Source organism: Toxorhynchites rutilus, chromosome 3 (assembly GCF_029784135.1).
Source record: "Toxorhynchites rutilus septentrionalis strain SRP chromosome 3, ASM2978413v1, whole genome shotgun sequence".
Classification (NCBI taxonomy): Eukaryota; Metazoa; Arthropoda; class Insecta; order Diptera; family Culicidae; genus Toxorhynchites; species Toxorhynchites rutilus.
The window spans coordinates 67097606-67121936 of NC_073746.1; the positions used below are offsets into that span (position 1 = coordinate 67097606).

The following is a 24331-nucleotide window of genomic DNA, read 5'->3' on the forward strand; positions in this document are numbered from 1 at the left end:
TGAGAAACCCTGCTCTAGATGGTCGGTTATATCATGTTTTTCGAAGCATGAGCGATGACATGATAAGATCAATTCGTTTTAAATTATTTGAACAAAATAATTGAATCAAGCGGAAAAAGCATTTGTACCATATCTGATGATCTGTCGTATTCATGAATAAATGGACAATTGCACTGATCCAGTGGATGACAACTACAATTACATTGCTCGTTTTATAACATTTGACCAATCTTTTACCTGCAACTGAAATGTTTTCTAGATGAACTTTCTAGCAAAAATAGTAAACCGCGTTTTTTTTCATGATTTTTGGGGTATCGAGATTGAAGAAATCCTAGATTTTTCTTGAACAACTGAGACTACTTCCCTCTACTAGAAATAATATATTTTATATTTTTGATTCAATAAAAAATAAATGTAATGAAGAAAGTTTGAAGAAAATCTGAGCCCTTTATAGGCCATTTTTCCCCATGGAATCACTGTATAAATATTTTATTAATAAAAGTTATTTTCAATTTTCAATATTTTTTTTAAAGCAAATTCAATAAAATAATCTCTATCTATTCCTGTCTCTTAAGGGGAGACCCTGGTCTGGAAGGTCAAAAAATTGAAATTTTTTTTTTTGCATTTTTGAGAACTATATGCCCTACAAGAATTTTTCGATGTTTGATTTCGTTGGAAAGCTACAGCCAAAAGTATGAAGTCACCTCAAGGAACAGTTTTGCTGTACGAGTTTTTAAACGCGTTTTTCTCGAAACCATGTTTTTTCAGCCGGTGGTATCGATATCCCAGAATCTACTGGACCGATCTGGTTGAAATTTTTTATCATCATGTAAAAATGGAGTAACTAAAGCGTTACATAGCCGTTTTTGATATCTAATTTTGTCTATTTTATGAGCTTCTAAACTGCGATTGTTCATGAAAAATAACTCATTTGTAACAAAAAGGCCGCCATTTTGGCCATTTTTCGATTGAAAAAACTCTATGTAACGCTTTAGGTACTGTCCTGAATTTTCAAATATGCATTGAACTCATTCCTATTTCCATTCCATTCCATTTCACTTTATTCCTAACATCCGAAAAAAAAATCACGAAAATTTATTATTTTTCGACCTTCCAGACAGCGGTCTCCCCACAATTCTCTTTCCAATACGAATCAGAAGCATCCACGATTGGGATGGGCTTTTTTGATTTCTTTCTAAACATAAACACCATTATTAAATATTTTTTTTTGTTTCTCAATAAATGATGTTCCGACAAATAAACGCATCATCGCATTTTAAATGAGTCTATTTATGGATGACTGATCCCCTAAAATACATTCCGTGCCCGGTTCGTAATCTTTTTGCATAACAGATGACGAATCCTGCAAACAACTTCTGATAAATCGGTCTAAATATAGAAACCAACAAACGTAATACTAAGAATGTTCTCGGCTATCAAATATCACAAATCGATTTCGGAGTAAAACGCGATTTTTTAAACAACCAAATTTAAATAAACCACAAAAGAAACAAGCAATCTTATTAGCATCTTTACATGAAAATATTTGGCCCGACTATAAATGTCGGCCGAATTCTCAATACCTTGGATGGAATACATGACATCTGATTGGCGCAGGGTTCCCTAGTTCTCAAGGTGAAAATATCAATCAGAATGTTTGCCTATTTTCCATTTTTTTGTTTTTGCTACGGTCATTGACACCTCTTGTCGGGGGTGCAGTATTTTGTTTACTTTTCCCCCTTTTCTGGGACCTGCATTAATCGCTATCTCAAACGGCGGAGAGAAGAATCTATTTTTGGAAGGAGTTCCGGGATGAAACTGGTTTCGTGTCTGCATATGAACAAAGCCATAATTAAGAACCATGGAACCTCTTGATCAGAATTGGTTGCTGCTGCCGTTTCAAGGATACCACATTTGGAGTAATTTATGGCGATTGTGACATTATTTTCTCGTTCTTTGCAGCATCTTCTTATGTGACAGCCAGCAATATAATTCAACCTAGTATTGAGAAGTGTTCTACTATGCAGAATTTGGAAGTTCGAAAAAAATCGGTGAGTCAAATCACGTCAAATCAAAGTGTTTATCACGTCAATTACAACACAAACCTACTTTTAAGGGGAGAAGGACGATAGTTGAACGATCAAGGGGCGAATAAGTGAGCCGACAGACATTCAAACGCAACACACATTACTTTTATCCCACAATTGTGGTGTACAGAAAACGAGATGCAGAGGCGAATGAACTTTTTAGTTTACAGCGACTATAAAATAAATGAAGTAAAAGAAAACAAGATAACTGATGAAAATACAAATACAATACAAATGTATACTCAATTTCGATGCACAACGGCTGAGTTAACTAGTATAAAGGTATTATGCAATTATAGAGCCCCGAAACTGCCCCAAACTTGATTTTCACCACAAAAATCGCGGATAGCAATAAAGATAAGAGTTTAGATACTCAACCTCACATTCAAACAACAAGTTATGATCCGAGAGAATTTTTTTTTGGTTTATTGTTCTGATAAGAAACTCGCCGTGCTATCAAATAATGACAGCTTTTTTTTGCATCCCAATCAAATGATTGTGACTGGAATATACCGTTTTGTCTCATATTCCGAAGACTTAAGCTTTGATGGTCATTAAACAGTGTCTCATTGCTCCAAATTGTACTCTTTCGCGAAATTAATTTTATTTTTAGATACAATAGAGCCTTCTTTTTCATTTGACTACAATAAAATTGATTTACAAATACATATTCATGGTGAAAAACTAAAAATATGCTTAATCACTTTTGTCTCAAAATCCGAAAAGCAGAAATGCTTTTTTTTTAAATGCTTTTAAACAACTGGACCGATTCATATCATCGATATATCAAATTAAAGTCAATTAGCTAGTCTTTTTTGGAGAAATGTTTTGCTCGCCAAAAAAATTGTATTTCGCTTTTGTAATTGTTGAATGTGTTTGTTTCTTATACAGGGTTCTCCATTTCGGGCTTCCGAAAGTATACAGCCCTGCGCTGACAACCGTTTGACATAACTGTCAACCAAAGCGTCATATCGTTAGTTGAATGTCGGCCATTTTACAATATGGATCGTTTTAGCATCGCACAACGTGTTAATTTTGTTAAATCTATCTTCTATATATATAAAAATGGAGTGATGTCTGTCTGTCTGTCTGATTCTTATAGACTCGGAAACTACTGAACCGATCGACATGAAAATTGGTATGTAGGGGTTTTTGGGGCCGGGGAAGGTTTTCGTGATATTTTGAGACCCCTCCCCCCTCTCTAAGGGGGGGGGGGGCTGCCATACAAATGAAACACAATTTTTTGCATTACTCGGAAATTAATCAATCAAACAAAACCAAAGTTGGCATGTGAAAGTTTTAGGGTGCAATAAATGTTTCTATGATGGCTAGACAGTCCTTCCCCCACTCAAAGGGGGGGCTGCCATACAAATGAAACACAAATTTCTGCATTACTCGAGAATTAATCAAGCAAATGAAACCAAATTTGGCATGTGGAGGTTTTAGGATGCAATAAATGTTTCTATGGTGTTAAGATACTCCTTCCCCCTCTCTTAGAGGGGGCTGCCGTACAAATGAAACACAAATTTTTGCATTACCCGAGAATTAATTAAGCAAATTAAACCAAATTAGGCATATGGAAAATTTAGGGTGCAATGAATGTTTCTATGGTGGTTAGATACCCCTCCTCCCTCTCTTAGGGGTGGCTACCATACAAATAAAACACAAATTTCTGCATTACTCGAGAATTAATCAAGTAAATGGGCGGGACGAAGTTTGCCGGGTTAGCTAGTTATACTATAAAAATGATGAAAAACCGGCAAATGTTTTTCGAGCATTACGGACGGATTTTGGTCGTCATGGACGGCCTACAGAGCACACAATCGCTAATGTAGTGCGCAAATTCGAACAAACTGGATCCGTAGCGGATATTGTGAAACCTGTGCATCATCGTAATGTGCTTTCGGCCGAAAATATTGCTGCTGTTGCTGCCAGTGTGGAGGATGACCCGGATGTTTCGATTCCACGGCGTGTTCAGCAATTGGGCTTGTAAAACACATCATTGTGGCGAATTTTGCATTTGGACTTGCACCTACATCCATATAAAGTCCAACTAGTACAAAAATTAGAGCTTGGTGACCATGGAACAACAGCAGCAAAATGCTGAATTTTCGCATCAAACTTTCTTCAGCGATGGAGCACATTTCGAGCTCGTTGGCTATGTGAACACCCAAAATTTCCGTATATGGGACTCAGAAAATCCATACGTGATTGTTGAAAGGTCATTGCATCCGCCAAAAGTCACTGTTTGGTGCGCATTATGGTCTGGTTGAGTCATCGGGCCGTATTTCTTTGAAAATGAGGACGGCGAGACGGTAACTATGAATAGTGAGCGCTATGGCCGCATGTTAACCGATTTTTTTTTGCCACAAATTGAAGATACGTATACGGATGACTTGGGGTTTCAGCAGGATGGCGCCACGTGCCACACAACCCGACCGAACATGGCCATATTGCGAACGAAATTTGAGGGACGCATAATTTCGCGTTTTGGTGATGCCAATTAGCCGTCCAGATCATGCGATTTGAACCCGCTAGACTTTTTTTGTGGGGTTATACGAAAGACCGTGTCTATGCCAACTCTCCGCAAACTTTTGAGCATTTGAAAGACAACATTCGTGAAGTTATGACCGAGATACCGCCCCATATGTGCCGAAAAGTCATCTAAAATTACCTGTTCCGGATCAAGGTGTGCGAGGAAGCCCTAGGTGGACATTTGAATAATGTTGTATTTCACACATAATGGCATAAACCAAACTTTAATTTGAAATAAAAGTTTCATCGAAATTCGAATTCTAAGTCTGTTTTATTTCAATTTACTTTCAGAATTTAAAGTTGCAAAACCCTGTAGTTTACATGGTTCCGGGACCAAGGGCGCTATATCGGTATTGATGCCTGTAAATGATGTTAAAATGAAGTCTATAACCCAAAGAATGTCAGGGTTTTGAATATTAAATTATTTATAACATAGAAGTTCAGCAAATTCACATTTAAGAATGAAGTGTTTACAATTTGAATCATGTGTAGAAACTTGATTCATATTCCGAACACTAATTTCAATGAAGATTTCTGCATAAAATATCATTTTATTTTATTCATTTATTGTAGATTCTTGCCATTTCTAGCACTTAACATAAAAACAGCAAACAAAATAGTTGAAAAAATTATAAGGGGTTGTATCTAGGACACGATCACATATTTTCGACGTAGAACTACGCAGTTACATTATGCAATCCACTTGTTTACCACTTCGAATATTATTTTAGTATGCATCTGAATTATTGTAATAGATTCTGTTCTTCTTTTTTTTTTTCCAAAATATATATTTTTATAAAGGCTCATATGGCGTTAGCCATCAATACAATTTTTCTTATTATCTATGTTAGTAATATGTAACCGATTACTCGCGGTTGGCTCGAGGTTAGTATCACAAGTGTTTTCGTAATTGGGATGTTGCTGTCTCCAATGCTCTGTACGTGTGCCCGACACGGGATACTTCCTATTGGGATGCAGCTGACCATTAATCAGCGACGCCCCCCTTGTATGTACCCCATATCTAGCGTGGTGCATCTTCTCGACTCGAGGAATCCAGGATAGAATGGTCACTAGCCGGCGCAATCATCAGTTCGTGTAGAGTTGTCATGAGCGGTATAACCTTTGGCTCTTGTTGAATCATCAGTGGACTGCACAACCTTTGGCCCGTGTGTCTGTAAAGAGTGTGTGTATGTATTGCCGCGACTAAGTAAAAGTTTATCGATCGGATAGGAGGGATATGAAACGGGGACACAACGAAGGAAACATCATTAAACGTTGACATCGGCGTTTCTGAGGAACAGGTATAGATGAAGCAGAAGATCAGGATCCCGGCTACCTAAGATATCCCGGACGGGGATATCCGATTGTCTGCCTTGTGCTCTTAGTGCTCTAGAGAGCTGAGAGCGAGCAGCATGGAACTGGATACACGACCAGACAACATGCTCGATGTCGTGGTAGCCATCGCCACATTCACAAAGATTGTTTGCTGCGAGCCCAATGCGATAGAGATGCGCGTTTAGGTTGTAGTGATTGGACATAAGCCGAGATATCACGCGAATGAAATCACGACCTACATTCAATCCCTTGAACCATGCCCTCGTCGAGACCTTAGGGATAATCGTGTGTAACCAACGACCGAACTCATCTCCACTCCACATGCGCTGCCAACTTACGAGCGTATACTGACGAGGAATGTGGAAAAATTCATTATAAGCAATTTGCCTTTCAAAAAGAGTGCCTTCTAAAACGCCCACCTTAGCTAGCGAGTCAGCTTTCTCATTCCCCGGAATCGAGCAATGAGAGGGAACCCATGCTAAGGTAATCTTGAATAATTTTTCGATCAAAACACTCAATAGTTGTCTTATTCTTGTTAGGAAATAAGATGAGCGTTTATCAACCTTCATTGAGCGGATTGCCTTTAATGAGCTGAGACTGTCTGAAAAAAATAAAATAGTGGTCGATGGGCAATGTTTCAATGATCCCCAATGCGTAATATATCGCACCCAGTTCAGCGACATACACGGAACAAGGATCTTTGAGTTTGAAAGAGGCACTGGAATTTTCATTGAAGATGCCGAAGCCAGTGGACCCGTTTATGAATGAACCGTCAGTAAAGAACATTTTCTCAGATCTAACTATGCCCCCATATTCTGCCGAAAATATCGGCGGAATAGAATCTGAGCGTAGATGATCTGGGATTCCATGGATTTTTTGTCGCATGGACAGATCAAAAATGACAGAGGAATTGCAAAAGTATGGGAAGCAAACTTGGTTGGAAATGCCTGGTGAAGGGTACACGTCGTGGGTAAGGTACTCATGGTATAAAGACATAAAACTTGACTGAGGAATCAGTTGGAGTAGATTTTCGAAGTTATAAATCAACAATCTGTTCTTCGTTACAAATCAATTTCATGAACGTCCTTCTACGTTTGATATGATGCCTAGATCTACGAAAATATGTGGACGGAAGAACTGTCAAATTATCATTGTATTTTACATTTTTCTCTGAAATTATTGCACATCTCATGTTTACGTAGTTCTCGAACCGCGTAAGTTCATTCGCCTCCAATATCAGAAATGACGATTTTCCCAGGCTTCCCAGTTTAAAAGTACGTTTTAGGGAAACATATTCCGGTCTGCACATCGACAAGCGAGTACAAAAGTACACAACACCAAAAAATATTTTTTTCAATTGTCTAATATTATAAATTATAGGATGTATTGATACCTGTAAATTATGTAAAAAAAAAAAGCCTATATCTCATAGAATGTTTGTGTTTTCTTTATTCAATTATTTATAACATACAAGTTTAGTAAATTTACATTTGAAAATGAAGTGTTCGAAATTTGAGACTGTTCGGAATATGAGACAAAACGGTAGCATCAAACATATCAGTAGAAGAGCAAACGGTCGGAATAAAGGGTGTGTCACATCAAATTGCATCACGGAAAAAACGCTGTAGAAATTTAATTTTTAGGAATTATATCTTCAGCTTTCGCTTATAATCAGATAAGAGTGTATAGATCACGTTGGCCATGCTTCACTGTAAATTTTTCGTAAATTTGGAAAAATGTCGTCGAACGAAAAAGAGCGTCGTGAATTAATCCTGCGCACTCATTTCGAGAATCCGGAGTTGTCACATCGGGACATCGGTAAGATGCTGGGAATCGTCCAATCCACGGTCAGTAGAGTACTAAAACGATACTTCGAGAACCTAACCATCGACCGGAAGGTGAAGAACGGCAAAAATGGATGCTCCGTCAGTGAAAAAGATCACAAGCGCGTATTTAAAAGGTTTAGACCTGATCCGAGAAGTTCGGTCCGGGATGTCGCCAATAAGCTGAATTTGTCAAGTTCATTCGTCCAGCGGACCAAGCAGCGGGAGGGCCTGCGTACATACAAGGTTCAGAAGGCTCCTAACCGCGACGAAAGGCAAAACATGGTGGGGAAGACGCGAGCCCGGAAGCTGTACACCGAAATGCTGACGAAGCCGCATTGCCTGGTAATGGACGACGAAACCTACGTCAAAGCGGACTTTCGTCAGCTGCCGGGCCTGTTGTTCTTCTCCGCAGAGGACAAATTCAGCGTTCCGGAGGAGATTCGCAAGCAGAAACTATCCAAGTTTGCCAAAAAGTACATGGTGTGGCAAGCGATCTGCTCTTGCGGAAAGCGGAGCGCCCCCTTCGTGATGACCGGCACGGTAAACGGGCAGGTTTACTGTAAGGAGTGCCTACAGAAGCGCTTACTACCACTATTGAAGCAGCACGAGGGTCCGACCATCTTCTGGCCGGATCTCGCTTCGTGCCACTATTCAAAGGACGTGTTGGAGTGGTACGAAGCCAACGGGGTCACGAAGGCCAAAGGAAATGAACCCGCCCAACGCGCCGGAGCTTAGAGAAATATTGGGCGATTATGAAGCAGGCCCTCCGGAAGAACCCAAAAGTTGTCAAATCGGAGGCGGACTTCAAGAGAAAATGGATTTCTGTTCAAAAAAAACTACAACCTGACGTTGTACAGAACTTTATGGACGGGGTAAAGAGGAAGGTGCGAGCATACGGGCTTGGGCTCGAAGTATGAATAAAAAAAATGCCAAAAGTTGTTTAAAAGTTTTTATTTTACTGTCTAAAATTTTCAAAAGGATCGGTCTACTGGGCGAATTTCTACAGCGTTTTTTCCGTGATGCAATTTGATGTGACACACCCTTTATTTCGAGATAGCCTAATTTACTTTGGACGATACTCTTATAGCAATAAAAAGCATCCAAAAACGTTGTAATGTTGTTTGTCACGTTTAAATGAATTCAGCAAATAAAGCTGTTTAATCCGAAAGTCTGAGCTAGTGAATGCCGAGAGTAAGAGACACCGTTCAGGATTTGTGGACTTCAAATTCGCAACTGGATCAGTTCAAATGTAATAAAGTTAGATACATTATAGAATAACACCAAAAACAATATAAGAATGGCTTTTCTGCTGAAAATAACTGCGCCGAAGGAATCATTAGGAATTCTGGGCAAATCTTTCATAATGGTTCGCATAGTTCAGGATGGATCATCTATTTTTTTCAGTTTTCATATTTTTCTGACATTTGAATAAAACAGGTCGTCATGTAATAACATTCCAACAACAATCTGCCACCAACTTTTTGATAAGGCTGAAATTATAAACCTCAAAGAAATTTTAAAATAAAATAAACTAGAAGTATTTAGACGATGATACAATCTTGAGCAAATGGTCCCAGTCGCAATTGAATTCTTGACACTCATTCAAACATTCGTTTTGATGTTCTCTTCGACAATGTTGAATTCTGTGGCAGTAGAAGATTAAAGCCATACCGTACAGAGTTTCGTTTCGTTACAGCTCATGATCAATTGGTACCTAGAGCATAGAGTTCGACAAAAAAGATTTTTTTCATGGTAACCCTAATGCCATTTTTAAAAAATGCGCCAAATCGGTTGTATCAAAAGAAAGAAAAAAAAGTTCTACAACATTGATTGCAACAACTGGGGCTACAACATTGTCGAACTATGTTTACCTTTATCTATAAAGGTAAGAAAGTTAAATATTTCATTCCACCTAAAATTTTGATCACCCCATTTTTGACAAAATGCTGTCATAGAAATGAAACACAAATTTCTGCATAACTCGAGAACTAATCAAGCAAATGGAACCAAATTAGGCATATGGAGGTTTAGGGTACAACAAATGCATGTATTATAATGATGAGTTTTGTTAGAAATTTTAGGAATTTTATAGTAAAAGGTAAATTCAACGGGGTCGATCAATCAATGAACAGTTCTGCGATTGGACCCATGAACTTGCTCATAAGAAGAAAACGTGAATGTTTGAAGGTATTGATAACAAAAAATAAATTTTGGGCGGGACGAAGTTTGCCGGGTCAGCTAGTAAATAATAATATTGAACACAACGGGAAGAAACCCTCAGTCAGGTTAACGGAGACAAAATGATCATAAATCATGATGTTCGATGATTTGAAGTTTTTATTAAGTGAGTCTAGGGGTTTTTTTCAAGTGCACAATTACTTGTTTCAACATTTGAAGGATCTTACAGAAAAAAAAATGAGCGTATGACAGAATAGACTCCTAAATAGGAAAGCGTAATCCATCAGTCGAGTTGAAGTAGCAGTTCCGAAGTATGATATTCGTGCAGTTCTGATGGGAGTTAATGAAAACATTGCATTACAACAACAAAATTGAGTTTCGCGAGGTTCAAACATGTTTTCATTCTGCCAAACAGCTCTAGTTAGAATTCATCATCATCTATCATGAGGTGAACAGAAGCTTGTGACGGTCGAACCGTTTCAACGAAACTGTGTGCCTGACATCCAAATGCTGTCAACTTATATAAAAATTGGTTCAAATTTTAGAGAGGCAACGATCATCTGAGAAGCGCTGAGAGGAGTCCAAAAATAGAGTTATTATTTTTTTTTTCGAATGGAGCTGAATAATAATCTACAACCAACCGAGTTAAATGAGATGATCAGAGACGGAATTTTGAAATTCGAGTTTTCACCTACGGCTTGTTAATCACCAAACGACGTTCCTATGCCTACATACAACTCGCCGGTGATGCTGGTCAATATTAAAATTTAATTGATATGATGAACAAGATCGGAGTGAATTCATAATTTATTTGGAGCACTCGTTACATATTGCTCGAATGTATTTTTGCTGTAATATTTCCACTATTAGCTTTTATTGTGAACTAATTGATTAACTTTCTGTCATATATTCGGGTTGATGTTTACAAATTCGAAGAACAACCAATCAGGGCTTCGACAAATTGTGGGTGCTTTACACAATTCATTGCACAATCCATGCGAAAATATGCGTACACAATAAAAAAGTTGACAGGATGAAGACGGATGATTAAAAAATTATAGAGTCATGTCCCAAGGGTATAGAATTAATTTACTCAACACTTTTGTTTATCACTTGGGACATTTCAAAAAATGAAACAAATGAAATTTGACAATTAAGTCTTGAGTATACATTTTTGGGGGTACAGAGAATGCCTGAAGATTCGAATGATTCAATCGTCTCACCCTCGCAAAAACAATACTCTAACTATCCATGTGTCGCCAATAGTTTTCTTAGTGACAATGCATGAACTGCACTGATTCTGAATTGTGCATGTTTCAAATGAGTGAAACACAATCCTAGAGTTACAACTTCAATCTGTCTTCGACAATGCAGAAATTCACTAACAACACGTTCGTGTAATGTGGTGAACAGAAGCTTGTGACGGAATGCATAGACTGGCTAGAAGGAAGAAATTAGAAATTAGTATTAGAAGTAAGTTATTCATTGAATTCTGATCCAAAATTTAAGATGTGGTCGTATTGAATCCAATTGCAGAATTTAAAAAGGAGAAGTCCTTACTCTGCAAGTATTTGTGAATGAATAAAATAAAATGAAAATGAAATAATGTAATAATACACAAACATTCACATGCCATGCAATTCTGCAGGTTCACCGAAACAGAACGTAAATGTTAGACATTTCAAATTGAACTCCTCACTCACCCTAATACTTCTAATATTATTGAAAAATCACGGAAAAATTGTTTATATACATATACAGCCAATCCATGCCAAACCGATATAGTGGTTCTCAGATTTTTGTCAAAAGTGGTAGTTTTGTTCTTTATCGCAAATTATTAGACTCGTGTTTTTTTATTTTTTGTTAGGGTGACCATTTCCATTTTAGGGTGGTCCGAAAAATCATTTTTTCGCATTTTCGCCAAAAATGACTTTTTTCAAAAAATCATAACTTTCGAACCAATTCGACATATTCGATGTTCGATGTTCGACATATTAAATTAAAGCCAATCAGTTGGACTTTTCTGGAAAAATACCACAGTCGCAGAAAATTTGAATTATTTTTTCGTTATTATTGACTGTATTTGTATTTTATAGTTTTCATGATCTCGGGACCAAAGGTGCTATATTTTTTTATATTTTTTCTGGAAAGCTGAGGATTTTTCACATAAAATATCTGGGAACCAGGCTGGTGTTTTTGTTCGTTTTCGAGTTATGATTTTTCAAAGTTAACCGATGGTCCGAAAAATCATTTTTCTCTTTTTTTTCCAAAAAAAACAATCTCTGATTTCGACATATGTTACGTGAAAAATCCTCAGCTTTTCAGAAAAAAATATAAAAAAAATATAGCGCCCTTTGTCCCGAGACTTTGAAAACAATAAAAAACGAATACAATCAACAATAACGAGAACAGAATTCGAATTTTCTGCAGGTGTAGTATTCTTTCAAAAATTGGCTTTAATTTGATATATCGATCATCTGAATCGATTAAATAGTTCAAAAGTTATGAATTTTTGAAAAAACTCATGTCTGGAAAAACGAGGAAAATGTTGATTTTTCGGACAACTCTAAAATGGAAATGGTCACAGTGAGAATCACAATATCGGTTTGGCATGGAATGGCTGTTTATTTATTTATTTGTTTATTTTGTCAAACCAGCGTAGACTAAATATGCTGCCCAAATATTACAGTGAGATTGAACTATATCTTATTCTATTTAGATAGTCTTTAAGCATTGGCCTTGACATGGTTACATCAATTATTTCACTGTGTTCGTTACAGAGGCTCATCATACGATTAATAGGACTATATTTGGCATAATTCGTTCTTCGGTAATCTATGTAGAAAATGTTAGGGTTTCTCAGGTGTCTAATCGGTGCGTAAAAATTTAGGTTTCGTAATATTTCTCCCTTGGCCGAGTGGTTAGCGTCATAACTAACATGCCGGGTGTTCGGGTTCGATTCCCGTTCTGGTCAGGGGAATTTTTCGACAAAGAAATTTCCTCCGACTTGCACTGTGATCACGCGTATTCTAGAGCTTGCCACTCAGAATGCATTCAGAGCGTGTTATTTGGCATAGAAATCTCAACTAAGTACTAATAAAAATGACGCAAGTAATACTACGTTAAGACGGCGAAGTTCCTCTAGGAACGTTAGTGCCATTGAAGAAGAAGAAGAAGAATATTTCTTCTGAGTAAACTCGTTGTGATATGATATCAATAATAAATAGAATCATGGCAGAGTTCCGACGTTCTTTTAGGCTTTTAATATTGATTACCATACCGTGCTTCATATGGAGGGAGATGAAATGAAGACCAGCCTAGTTTACGAAGTACAAATAATAAAAACTGTTTTTGTACAGATTCAATTCTGTTTTCTTGTGAAGTCATATAGGGGGACCATACAATATTACAGTATTTGAGAATTGTTCTGACATATGTAATATGCAATGTCTTCATTGTGTACGGATCGTGGAAATTGTAACTAAAGCGTTTGATGAAGTTCAACATATTATTTGTTCTATGGAGGATTGTATTATAATGATCAACGAAGGTTAGTGACCCCTATGAAAAAGGTTGAGTATCGCTGTTCTAAATCAATTCATCAGGTACGTCCTTTCAAATAATTTTTTTTAATGGCAAATTTCATCTCTCACAATAGTTGCGGTCTTAACCCCGGTAGGAGTCGAGTAAAAGTACCTCAATAATTCTATGAAATGCTCAAAAAACACAATTTGTATCAAGCAAAATAATAAATCGGTGCTTGTCGCCATCTGAAAAGTTCATTTTTTTTTGTTTTATCACAACGTTTTCATTGAAGGTAATGCACTAAAATCATTTATACAAAATAAGTAAAAAAAAAAAAACTTTTAAGTTAAACCGCTCCATTGTGATTAAACATAATAATAATACAGATATTGTACTAAAAGGTAACAAATAATTACTGCTGTTAGCAGTTATTACACCTCTTCCTGCATTTATCTAGAGCAGGGATTTTCAGATTTTTTTCATGATAGAGCACTTTATATAGCAAAACTATTTGACGGAGCACTTGCATTATTTAATCAAAAAACAAATTCTATTTGCTTGACATTTCCCCCCAAAATTACTACACCCAAAATTGATTTTTAGTTCATGTTTTGTCATCCCGATTTATGACATTAAATGAGACATAACATAACAGAAAATGTCATGACTCACAAATACTGCTAAGCATTTGTATAATATACATGGTACATCAATATAAGATTAATACGAGCGAGCGAAACAAAATACAAATAAGCTTTCCGCATACTTTGCCACATACACGGCCCAGACCGAGATAGATGTTGTTCTCCTTCGTGCACTCCTTTTTTTACTCTTAGAAAACACTTCCCAACTTCATTTTATAATCAGGTGCAATATTATCACGTATTTGCTAAACAACTGCTGAAGCATCATTAGCCATGTGGATAGCGTGGTCGTGTAAAATAGCTTTGCATTCCAGCCGGCCTTGATTCGATCCCCATTGACGTCGTATGGACTTTTTTTTTGGCACAATCTCAAATGAAATGAGAAAAGAAAACAGAAAGAGATGTCTGCACGCACACACACAAACCATTTTTAAGCTTTTAAAACAGCTCATCATCAGAGTCAGCACACTAAATGGCATCATTTCTGCCAAAGATGAAATGTTTTCTCCCAACGCTAGTTTGGGTGTAGAAACAACTCTATTTAAACATAGTAAATCATCATATGCCTGTAACTTCACAGAGCACAAATTTCCCGCGGAGCACCATTTGAACTCCTGCTGAGACTAAAATAAATTCGTGGGGCATATGATGATAACACTAACTGTGAATAATGGAAATCTAACGTGTTCCAAGATTTTATTTTAGTCTAATCAATGCCCTAGATTAATGAAGGAAGAGGTGTGATAACTGCTAACTGTTACTTGCATAATTGTGTTTTACCTTTAAGTACATTATCTGTATCATTAGTATGTTTCCCTAAAATAAAATTTATTCATAAATCATCAATATTCAACAATTCTTTTTAAAAAATTATTTTTTTTCGGAATGTTTTCAAGATGTACTGTATTTATTAGTTAAATCATTTCATTTAATACCGATAATGAGGGGATTGCAAAAAATACATAGTCGATAATTTTATGGCAGCGACCTTTTAGGATTTATTTATTCCAAATTTCAGGCCAATCAGCCAACAGGAATGGGGTCAAATTTCTATTTACGTGGGACAATCCTACAGACATACAAACATACTAACAAAAAGGTCAAGCTGAACGAAACCGTTTAAAAAAGAGATTGACTATTTTGTGACTGCTTTGATTTGGATTTTTCATGATCTATCGAGATCTACTAGTCAAGCCCATTTATTTGATACGCATATTAATGGGGTTTTAAGAAAATATGTAATCCGCCTTTTTCTAGGTAGTTTTATAACGACAGCAGAGATAAAGGTGTGTTCCGGATTTCAGATCCATCGAGCAACAGGATGTCGAAAAGTCGTAAACAAAAGATTTCATGATTCATTATAGCAAGAAAGGAAAACTATTACGAAACAGCTGATGCCATTTTCTTGTTTTTGCCTGATGGCTAGCGATTCCCCACTGTACATCGGTTGACTTCGATTTATAATTCAAAAACGAAAAAAAATCTCTCTGGTTTTTGTAATAAACCTTATCTTTCGAGAAAAAAATATAAAAACTTTTTTTTTTCTCCTGTTGAATGTGAACCACTGCGTCCATTGTTTTGAACTATTGTGGTAAAAACATTTAGCGCCCTCTATCTTTAACCAAGTTTACTATATAAAAAAAATAATCAATGATTACGAAAACAAAATTCATTTTTTTCGCATGTGTAATATTTTTCTAAAGAAAACTAATTGGCTATCATTTGATTTGTCGATCATCTGAATCGATTTGGTAGTTCCAAAGTTAGAAATTTGAAAAAATGTCATTCTTGGAAAAAGGGGAAAAAATCCCCCTTGGAAAAAGGGAAAAAGAGGAATGAAAAAAAAAGATTAACGTTTAACAGTAGGAATCGAAGTATTTGACTGAACAGATGAAGTAATATATATATATATATATATATATATATATATATATATATATATATATATATATATACGAAATATTCTTCAACTAGAGATTTTCTTATAAAAAATCATAATTATACAATGACCTCGTTTTTTGGAAGCCGTGTGGTTCGTACTCGAAATGTACAAAAACGTAATTGTTTTCCTGTCACACTGGAATGAATTGTTGGCTCTGTTCAAGCATTCTTTCACATGTTTCTTTTGACATGTTTCAAATTTGTGGAGAACTATCCGCATATTCATACATATGAAAAGCATATTCAGAAAAATCTTTTTGCACCGCTACAATAAACTGTCATTTTTTTTATCTACACCGAGAACAGTTAGCAGCAATGTTTTGTTACTGCTTCTGTTTTCTTGAATGGCTCAGACCAGACCGATCCATAAAGCCAAGAATTGTGAAGTAAACTTGTCAAATTTAGACAATTCGATTTCGTTCGTATTATCACTCTGATGCCCTTGTTGTGAATTCAAGATGGATTAAATAGTTGTTAATTTTTTCGTTGCGGTAGCTAATTGAAATTTTCACACATTTTGTTTAATTTATCTCAGGTATAACGCTAAAATTTTGTAATTTTTTCTCAGATTTGTCTGTTAGTATCTTTTCTAGAGGAATTCTATTTTAGAGCGGAGGAAAATTTAATCTAATCAGGCTAAATTTACGACAGTCGTAGAGGATATGGTGAAGGTTTTCCATTATACCACAGTAACCACAACGGTTATTGGGTATGTTTTTCCATGATGCAAATCGGTCTTTAGTTGCTGTATGCCATGTCTTTATTCTTGTCAATGTAATTATGTCTATTGTCGGCATATCAATTTCTTTGAACCATGGATGAGGCGAAATACATTTTGAATGTTGAAAGTGAAATTTTCCTTTTTCCTCCGACATATATTCATACCTATCTTCCCACGTTTTAAGGATGTCATTATTGGAAATTGTGATAATATCATTTTTACTATATAGTATGTTCTCAGTCACACTCCTATGCGTACCCTGCTTCGCTGCGTAGTCTGCTCTTTCGTTTCCAATTATTCCAACGTGTCCCGGTATCCATTGTATTTTTATTTTAATGAATTCAGTTTCCATTATTGTATTAATCAAATTGACTATTAGATGATTATCTGTTTCTTTTTGGTTATTCAGGAGGATGCATGCGTTTTTGGAGTCTGTAAGAATAACTATCTCTGTAACATTTAATGTTCTTATATATTCAATTGCTTTCTGTATTGCTACTATTTCTGTGTTTGTTATTGTGAAACCTTCTTTTAGTTTTCCAGAATAGGACTATTTTTTTCCTGTAGGTCATAGTAACGGAAACCCGGTACCGAATTTATTATTGATCCATCTGTATAGATTTGGTAACATCTATTGTATTTTGTATGTATTAATTCTGTTACGATTTGTTTTTGTGTAATCTCCGATAAGTTTTTCTTCTTCAAACCTTCAAATTCACAAAATATTTCTTTTTTATTTCAAATTTATCTGAGCGAATGTTTGAGTTCAATTTCCCGCCCCATCTGATAATATAGAAAATTATTCAGCGAAGCAATTTTTTCCAGGTATGATATGTGCTTGGTAAAATATTTAATTCCATTATTTCGTTTAATGTGCTCGTAATCGGGCTATTGTTGAAGAATAATGTCTTTGTTATTTCTTTTATAGCTAGGAGTTCGGCGCGTAGTTTCAGAGGCAACTCACCCACTTCATATAATACCACCTGATTTGGAGTTGAGTTGAGTAATCTTATAACGAATTCGTTTTTAAAACTGAGTCAGTGCCAAACTGACTCTGTAATAAAAAAACGTTTTCAGTTTCACGAATGCGGTGGTTTGTTGGTGTGCGTTATATAGTTTGATTTGTTTATATTTGCTACGACAAATGTACAGTGTCGACATCTGGTGACGATATTCGTGCTTGGGAGGTAAATTATTCTCTATCAGATCAGAAGGACCAAGTGCAGTGTAAAAATATAAAAGTTTGAATGAAAATTTTTACTTCATATTGTTTGATTCCCTAACACATGTAGTTCTAACACTCACTTAACCATTTGTCAATGCATTTCCTGTTTGATCCACAAATAATTACTATTATAATATAAAATCATCATTAGATCATGATTTTGAAAGCAGGTTTATTCCACCTGAATACCCATCATTATTTCCGCCTCCCAATGAAAGAACACGTAGCTTAATGCTGTCTACTCGAATATACTCTTCAAAATCAGAATCCGAATTGGATTACGATTCCAAAAATACAAAAGCAAAAGCAGCAGGTTTTCCATTTTCATAGTCTTTATTTTCAGATTTTCCAAAACAATACTCAGAACTTGACAGTTCAGTATAGTTGTATTGGTGAACCCGAGTGCCAACCCGTGAAACATCTCAGTGCGAAACTAACAGCTTTCGGGGCGAACTAGTGCGACACTGAGTGCGAAACTGAGTGAATAAAAAAACGTTTTGACAGCAGTTAGTGCGGCAACAGGGTTTTTTTTATCCCATTTATTTATTTAAGGCTCATTAGTATTTTAGCTGTAACAGAGCCGAATTTTAATCGTGTACATGTCACATGGTTATCATATCTATAATTAGCACATTACACAGTTGCCATTCGCCAGTATTCCTTCTATACCATTACATATGGTGGTACATTCACACGGTAGCCATTTAGGCGTAAGGGTATTCTTTCTGTTCTTCCATTATCCAGTTGGACCACCGGACAGCGGAGACAGTTGTTTGATCATTGTTGAATTATTTATAGAACAGTAGCCCGATGTGTCTGGCAGAGCAGAGCAGTTGTATGGATGAATCGATCTTTTTTCGACCGTGGATCGATCTCCATCGCTGATGATTGTTGCCTGGACGTAGCTATTCTGTAACAACACAAAGATGGTCAATGAGGGCCCTGAGTTTTGAACTCACGATCGATCGCTTACTAAGCGAACGCGCAACCAATGTGGCTACGGAGACCCCCTGCACTAGGGTTGAAACTGAACAAAAACGAATTCGCTATTAGTGCTGTTCTTATTGCTGAAAGGAGAACTGTTTCTAGCTTTGCAAATGCTTTGTTCGATGCTGCCGCAATGATGGATAAACCATAGTCAAAATGGGGTCGCACTATCGCTCTTATTATTTTTAACATCTGAGCCGGATGTGCACCGCTACGTTTTCTCGCCATTAATTTTAGTATGTTGATTTTTCGTTTAGATTTAGCTATTGTGTGATTGATATGGGATTTAAAAGATAATTTATGATCTAGATGAATGCCAAGAAATTTGTGGTGTTCTTTCATAGGTACTGAGGTGTTATTTATGAAAATAGAAGCTCTTGGATTGAATTTGTTTGTGGAAATGAGAACTGCTGATTTGTTTGGATTCAATGTCATCCCTAACTGTTCAAAGGATTGGGATATTTTTCGCAAAAAAGTGCACATTCTGCTAGACGCGATCGCTGCGTTTGGACCCTTCACTATTGCGGTAAAGTCGTCCGCATATTGTATGAGAGTATTATCTTCGTTGGTTGCCGAGTATATCATTTTCGTATAAATATTGAATAGGATTGGTGAAAGTGGACATCCTTGTGGAAGTCCTGAATTGGTTGTTTGCTCAATCAGTGTCCCATCATTGAGTTCGAGAACTGTCTTTCTTTTTTTTTTTGAATAAAAAAAAATCCAATCATTGATTTCGATTGGAATATTGTCTTCTTGCATAATATCCAAAAGTTTTTGTTTGTCGACGTTGTCGAATGCTTTTGATAGCTTAATACCATTCGTTCCCGTTTGGTGTGATAAATTTTTGAAAACAGATAGTTGACACAGTTTATTGGTGATAAGTGCTTTTTGAATCCAAACGAATGTTTTGGAATGAGGCCATTTAATTCTATAAAATTAACTAGCTTGGTCTTCACTATTTATTAATTTCAAAAGAACACAGATCATAGAAAGAGGTCTATATGCATCTGGGCTGTTCGGATCTTTTCCTTCCTTCAATAAGGGTATTATTTTAACGGTCCTCCACTCTTCTGGAATCTCACCAGTATTCAGGACTATTTCAGTTCTGAATTGCGAATCCTTAAATTCAAATTAAGGCGTTCTAATGTAAAAAAGGAAATATTATCTAATCCGGGTGTTGAATGATCTTTTTTAGACGCAATTGTTCTCTGCATTTCAAAAAAGTTGATTTTGAGGGCATTATTGTTCCTCAGTGGGGTATATTTTAGATTTCTGTTGATGGATGGAAAATTTAGCTGCATAAATCTCATTGCCAACGCGTAATCGTTTAGTAGATGAGAATTGTTTTTTGAAGGTCGATTGCCGTCAATCATTCTTACTGTATCCCAGAGCTGTTTTTGAGCCATTTCAGGAGTAATCGAATTCATCAATTGTTTCCAGCTTAACCTTTTTTGTGTTCTTATTTCCCTTTTAATTAATGCTCTTGCATTTTTGAAATCGATGAAGTTTTCAATTGTCCCGTTTCTGTGAAAGCATTTGAGTTTTTGATTTTTGATTACTAGAAGTTCTTGTATTTCTTTTGTCCACCATTTTTTTGAGTACTGTTTTCTTTTATTCTTACATCCATCTAATTGATACGTGGATCGCTGTATTTGTTCTTGAAACAACTTGTTTATGTCGTTTGGTGTCTGAAACATGTGGGGTTCTATTTGATTTATTTTATCCGTCAATCTGTTTTTATTGATATATTTTAATTTACATTTGTACTGTTTTGCTGCTTTTTCTATCTATCTCAAACTTTATAATCTTATGATTACTCAAAAAGTCTTCCTCTAACACTTTCCAACTTGTTCTGATGGCAATATTCGGAGAAGCAAATGGTATGTCTATAGCAGAAGGAGTTGTATTTGGTGCTTTGATTGTGGTGCTTGAGCCGTCATTTAGGATAATGAGTTCTCTGTTTTCTATTAGGTTTTCTAACAGCTCTCCTCTAGGACAAGTGGGATGACCTGGAAAGATATTTCATTGTTCATTATGAAACCAACACCGCCGTAGCCTGTTGGTCTAGTTTCTGTTATAAGTTTGTAACCTGGAAATCTAAACGTTTCATCTGGCTTAAGCCGAATTTCACTTGAAATATAAAATTTCTACATTTTCTCATTCCAAAAAATCTTTGATAAGTTCTCGTGTATCTGTGGGTCTCAAACTAGTTACGTTATTTTGTATTATTATTAAATCTCTATTCTGATTCACTGCCATTGTTATTTGTCAGTAATTCTGTATTGTTCGTGTTTATTTCTGGATTAATAATTGAATTAAGTTGTTCACTCAAAATAACAAGAATATATATTGGTCAATTGATTCAGTTTTTTATGTGTTGTTAATTACTGTTTTTTTTGTACTGCTTTGATTTTTTTCTATTACGTTCGTCAAGTTCAGATGTTTTATTAAATCTTGTTTTATTTGATTTATTATTTTTTCAATATCTGTTGTTTTATATGGGTTCGGTTGGAAGCTTTGTGGTTGATCTGGAACTAATTCTGGTTGGGGGAATGCATTTTTTTGAAGAAACCTTTTTTGATTAAGCTTCGTTGTTTGAACTTGATGAATTTGTTTGGTAATGTGTGAATTTATGCCACTGGGAGCGAGTGTCGGGAATTCTCTCAATGAATTGATTTTGTATTGTGTATTATTCGAATTTCTCGGATACACTCGAGAGGCTTCGAAAAAACTCGTTTTATTGACAGCCATTTCAACCCTGATTTTGTCCTGTTTTACTCTCTCCGGCCATATTTTATCCCAGGTGTTATGAGTTCAATTGCAGTTTAAACAGCATAAGATTTCTGTTTTACAATCACTTTCTTTATGTTCTAGACCACATTTTCCGCATTTTGTTACTTTTGATTTGCAATATTTATCCTTGTGTCCATACCGCCAACAGTTATGACAAATTTTGAGCGGGAATATATATGGTGATTTTGGTAAATTTTGACCTTTTACGAATATTTTGATTGAGTAAGTTGGTGAATATTTGTTTTCGGCAATTTTTCTCGAAATTCATTCAATTTTGTACATCGGAATGTCACTTTTCAGATTTTTTAAACTCTTCTGTTCTGTTAAAGATGGTGGGACATTTCCCACCACCCCTACACTTTCTCTGAATCTGGCCGGAACGAATACTGTGAAATTAATATTCTCTGTTAAAAGTTTAGAATTGATCAGTTGTTCTGCATCAAATGGTTTGTCGAACATTATCTGGAAACGCCTCTTCCAATCGATTTCATCTCCTTGTATTTTTTAACACCTATATTGATTAACATCTTCGCCACTTCCATCGGATGAGGGAATTTTGGTTTTTGGTTTTCAACTCGCTCTTCATTCAAATCCTTTCTTTCGATAACAAAAGTAGTGTATAAATTTTTCGTCAAAGAAATTTCCTCCGACTTGCACTGTGATCACGCGTATTCTAGAGCTTGCCACTCAGAATGCATTCAAGGCGTGTTATTTGGCATAGAAATCTTAACTAAGTACTAATAAAAATGACGCAAGTAATACTACGTTGAGACGGCGAAGTTCCTCTAGGAACGTTAGTGCCATTGAAGAAGAAGAAGAAGTGTATAAATTAGTTTTTAACCCAGTCATCTTTGAATTTCGCATCTGTATTGTCTTTGTCCTATCTCTTTGTATTTTCTTTCTCTTTTTTGTTAGTCGTTTTTATTTCTTGTGATGTAGCTGCAAATTCTTGCCTGAACGCGTCCAGATGTTGATCGTCCATGTCATTATCCGTTACAGTTTTTGTCATAGTTTTGTTACGTTTCGTTTGAATCAGTTCGTCATCCGTGTTATCAGACTCATATGCTCTCTGCTTTGATCTCAGGTTTCTCCTATCAATGGTAGAATCCTGTCTTGCAGAATAAGTACCACCCTTGTCTTCTTCTTCCACCTCCATGTTGATCACATGGAAATGTTTTTTCTACTTTAAATATCTATTTGCACTAACCTTACCTAATCTGCCTAATTTTCATTTTTATACACCTAACCTAATCTTTATGTACACCTGAGAAATTCAAATAAAATGGAAAAAATAAATTTCTTACTTGGTATAATTCGATTTTTCTTTTTAATTCATCTAATATTAATTCACCATTAGTTAGTCAGAGTATCGCTGTTAATTATAAAAAGAAAAAATATAACTCAATCCACTTGTTCGCATAACAGACTTTACAAATCCTGTTGTATGGGTCTTGTCACTTCGGCGTAAAACGAGCGAATGTAGACTGTCATTGTTTATCAGTATTTTGTTATTCAGGAACATTTGATAAAACGTCAAATGAAACGTTTTCCTGTTTACCAATGTTACCAATATTTGTAGGCAAGATATGTCTACAAAATCTTCTGTTGACATAGTATTTACCTCAGCAAATCAGGAATAAAATTTAAATAGTTAAACAGCGTTCATCTAATAGCAAAAGGTTTCTTTCTAGCCTTTATATGAGTATATCGTGTCCTCAACTCGTATGATGTTAGGATAAAACAACTCTTTTCCACCCGCTGCAATTAGAGCCTATAATACTACATTTACTTTGAATTCGATTTCAAAATTTATTCGATACCGCGCTATCAAATATTCTACCTCTTCATGAATGTCATATTACAAAATAAAAATTGAACTAATATCGATAAAAACATGAACAAAATACGTTGTCTAACATTCCAACATTGAGTATTTGGGTTAAATACTGTTATATTAATACTGTTAAAAAACTGTTTTTTATATTAACAAACATATAAAAAACAGTTTTTTATTACGATCAAAAAATATGACCAAGCAGCAACATATGATACTACCATTATTTTGTCCTGTAAAACATGATGACTGAAAATACACACTAATGATTCAGAAAGTAATGATAGTGAAGCGAATGGATCGATCATAATTAGGAATAATTTCGCGTAGCAACTACAATTGCATTGTTTCACCCCGTCAATACAAACCCGCATCAGTGACAAGCTCAAATCAGGCGACATATTTTCAACCGCCCCTCGAAGCTTGCCGTCGCCCACTGACAACACCGTCCACATTAGATGAACCGGCTCAATTCCTAATGCCTACACCACGTGCGAAATAAAAATTTGACTTGCGGTAAGCTCATCTTCTTCCTTTAGCGAATCGCTTTTTTGGCGACCAACGCACAGCGACTCCGTGACGAGAAAGAAAATTTCTCAAGGATCACTGAGAGCGGATCTCTTGCGCTCTCTATCTCTCTTTCATTCTCATCCTCTCTGAATTTTTTGGCGATCCACCGAATCTTGTCGTTCCGCAAGAA

At 35.9% G+C, this 24331-nt stretch overlaps 1 protein-coding gene across 2 annotated transcripts in view; it reads right to left on the bottom strand.

Moving 5' to 3' along the window:
• The window catches only part of LOC129779399 (angiotensin-converting enzyme), a 338274-nt gene that overhangs the window by 162825 nt on the left and 151118 nt on the right, over positions 1 to 24331 (bottom strand). The gene's annotated exons all lie outside the window — the stretch shown is intronic.